Consider the following 3,972-nt stretch of genomic DNA (forward strand, 5'->3'; position numbering starts at 1 on the left):
CTCACGGCTGAATTTCAAAGCGGGTGAATAAAATGCAAGGGCAGGTAGTTCTGACTTGAGACTTAAGAAAATAAGTCTGAGTGGGTCCTTTCAGTCTGCAGATACTGGCAGGATTGTTTTAAGATACAATTGTTAGGCATGTTTAAAAAAGAAAAGATCTTTCAAGAGCTCATTTCCCAGAACATTACCAGCTAACAGCCCTCATGGGCTCACACAACACAACAATTGTTGACTAATACTATGTGCTTTGAAAAAAAAAAAAAAAAAAGAAGAAGAAGAAGAAACAAACTGTTATATGTTTTTTGTTGAGATATATTTAGAGAGCTTTCTTATTGTTAAGAGCTTTAGGAACAATAATCAGCGGTATGTCATTCTGGTATTGTTAGCAAAGTCCTTTCTATTGAATTTTCAAGATGCTGTAAAGTGAGATTATGTGAGTAGCACCTCTGGACACTTTTTCCCATCATTGTGTTGGTATCAATCGCTGACTTCCACTGTTTCTCCTGGTATTAAATGAAAATGTTGTTTCCCACTACGCTGATTGGAGGCTGTATAATGCATGACATAACTGATAACCCTACTGAGATTATGCATTGTAGGCTTCGAACCGCGCGAGAAAATTTGGACGGCAAAGTAGGTGGCCGCTTGGACAGGGAGACAAAGTTTAAAGGAGAATGTGCTGGGATCATTGTTTCAGCTGAAATGAAGAAATATTAGAAATGGATAATTTATGAGGCTGGTTCCTCAGGTTTGAGAAAAATTGCCTTTTTTTTTATAAAATTTTCTTTTCTCTCTTGTTTTTCCGTGGGGAGAGTAGCTAGGATGTATGTTCCAAGGGCAAAGTGCAGCCCTAAGACACCCCAGCCTCACTCACCCCTGGCAGAGCTGTGCTAGAGCAGAAACCCACACCCTGCTGAGAATCCTGACATTTTCCAAAGAGGAAATATTAAAAATTTGGTGGCAGAGTGGAGGAGGAGGAAGTTGTGCTTTGGAAGCAGCGGTGAGCTCGGAAAGCCAGAACTTTTTTTTGACTCTGTAATAAAAACTAACCCCCCAAAAAAATGCAATAATGAGAGGCTTTGAACAAGCTTCTGTATTGCACACCACACCAGCACCTGAATGATGTAAACAGCAATATAGGGAGTTCCCTTATAGAAATTTTTGGCTGGTGCCATCTCCATTACACCATGGCAGGTTGTTTTGGGTTTGCACTTCTGTTTCAAAGGGTTTTCTCTTTGCTGCTTGTTTGCTTGCTTGCTTGTTTGTTTGCTTGCTTGTTTTTGTAGGGGTGACTGAGCTGACCCACTGCTGCTGTGCCACCCTACTGATTACCTACCACAGGCTGCTTCTTCCCCAGCATCATGCCGAGTTTCAGTTAGTTCAAGACTTTGTCAGGTTGTTTTGGAGTGGAATTTACCCCAGTCCCTCTACCTGCTCTCCTTGCTTCTTCACACAGTAATTTTCCTTCCAGCTTTGCTCCTTTCTAAGCTAACAGAGGGTGGCGTATGCAGAACTTGGCTTACTGCAGACAAAAAGGGGAAGGAGAGGTCACTGTGGCTTCCCTATCTCTGTCCTTCCTTAGAAGCAGTGAAGAGAAGCTTGGGAAAAATCCAGTTACAAGCCATGTTCCTGCCCTTTGGCATCTATCTGCGTGATCTGTGTGCTCATCTGGAACAAGGACAAATTCAGGCTTGATTCTGGCGTTCCTCACCTGATGGGATGTAAGGTCCAAAAAGTACTTCTCCATCTCCCTTTCAAAGTTTTTATGGATGAGTGTAAAGCTGGAGTGAGTTGCTCTATGCAGTGGTTAAGGTTTTAATAGCTCTTAAGCAATAAAAGCAGCAGAACTGCTTCCAGAAAGAGTACCAGGGAATCAAGTCAAAATGTAATAAAGGTCTTTACTCTGTTACAGTGGATTGCAAAGTGTTTTGTGGGTTGTGGTTGCACAGAGCAGAGGGTCTGTGGATCCTTCTGAACGAAATTTTTATTACAGGGTTGTGATTACAGGCGACTGGACTTCACATCTCTGGGAAGCCCCTCCTGAGACAGGTTAGGCATGTGTCAGCATGCAGAGACTTCATGTTTTGGTTGGAAAAGATCATCAAGTGCAACCTAACATCATCATCCCCCACTAAACCCTGGGGCATGTCTACATTGGTTTTGAACAACTCCAGGGATGGTGATGCTACCAACCCCCTGAGCAGCCTTTTCCAATGCCTGGCCACTCTTGCAGTAAAGAGGTTTTCCCTCATATTCAATCTAAACTTTCCCTGGTGTAACTGAAGGCCATTTCTGAGATTTCTGCACTAACTCCACTGAAATTCAGGAGAGGCTGAATGCTTAAATTAATCTCCATATCTCAGCTTGTGCTTTTTCCCCCTCTTTCTCTAATGTATCAGCACTTCAGCATTTCTCTATTTTAAGAACAGGGAAGGACTTGCAGAAGAAACAAAAACATCCTTGGAGGGTGTCGAAGCTATGGCTGGCGGTCCATGGGCAGAGGATGCAGCTCACCACATTTCCTTCTCAGGATCACAGCATATTGTGTGTTGGAAGGGACCTCTGGAGATCATCTAGTCCAACCTCCCTGCTAACACAGGTATGCCTAGATCAGGTTGCAAAAGAACACATCCAGGTGGGTTCTGAATGTCTCCAGATAAGGAGATGCCACAGCTTCTCTGGGCAGCTAGTTCCTGTGCCTCAACACCCTCAAAGTGAAGAAGTTTCACTTTAGGATCAAGTGAAGCCTCCTGTGTTGTAGTTTGTACCTGTTGCCCTTTATCCTGTAATTGCCCACCACTGAAAAGAGCCCAAACCTATTCTTGTGAGCTCCACCCTTTAGGTTCTGATAAACATTGAGAAGATCCCTTCTCAGCTTTCTCTTCTCCAGGCTAAACAGCCCCAGGCCTCTCTCCTCCTAAGAGAAATGCTCCAGTCCCCTCATCGTCTTTGGTGATGGCAACTTCAATGCAGGTGGCCATGCAGGAGCTGCTGGCTGAGCACCCTGAGCTGTCTTACCCAACACTACAAGGAACTCTCACTCCACTTGTTAACTTTTCCAGGCAATTTTCTAGCAGGAGTTTCTCCACCAGCCACCCTCGGGAAGAGAGTTGGCTTGGCGCGAGGGCGGGTGTTGGGCAGGACAAAGGAGCTGCTTTGCTGAGTGACCATGTTACACTGCTGCATACCTCAACCCAATTAGCATGGGGCTGCCTGGACCTTAATTGGGCCTGACACAGGCCTGTTGAAAGAGATTGCCCAGGAATTAAAGCGCTACTTCTCCAGTTTGAGTTGGCTGGTGATGCGAAACACGACACGGGGTTGGAGAATTTGCTGTGCTTACCATGAAACAAATATGCCACAGGTATCAAGCAGGCTTTGTTTTGGGGCTCTAATCATATTACAAATTGAACACTTCCACATGTGCCTGCTGGCACATCTACCCTCGGCTATCTCGCATGTATCTGCCCCAAGGTACAGATGCTGAGGTCTTGACACAGCATAATATAGATGGAAATATATTTTCCAGATTGCTTTAGCACATGCTAATGGAAATGAGGAGTAAAGACCTGAAAGAAGCAGCTGTTTAAAATTTTCTTCAATCCTAGAAAATCAACTTCTTAATTACTGATAATTTAAGCATCAAAATGACCACTAACCCTCTTCTCCCACTAGACCATCCCCTAGCTGGGAGGCCTGCTTGAAAGCTCTCAGGCAAAACTTTGTCTTAGAAGTGTAGCATTTCAACACTTTTCTTTACCTCTTCTGGAATTAATTAGTATTAAAATAAAGCAGGGAAAAGGAGGGTGCTTGCTGAAGGTGCCTTCTTTCAGACCCTCCACTCAGACAGATGGAGCAGATATTGCTGGAGCTCCTACCCAACACGTCATGCTTTGATATTTCCACAGCACCTTTTATAACAAACCTTCCCTGAATGGATTTAAAGATATAAATAGCTTCTATTGGCATTAA

The sequence above is a fragment of the Melanerpes formicivorus genome, unplaced genomic scaffold, assembly GCF_026170545.1.
Source record: "Melanerpes formicivorus ecotype bairdi unplaced genomic scaffold, bMelFor1.0.p_v2 SCAF_12, whole genome shotgun sequence".
In the NCBI taxonomy this organism is placed as follows: Eukaryota; Metazoa; Chordata; class Aves; order Piciformes; family Picidae; genus Melanerpes; species Melanerpes formicivorus.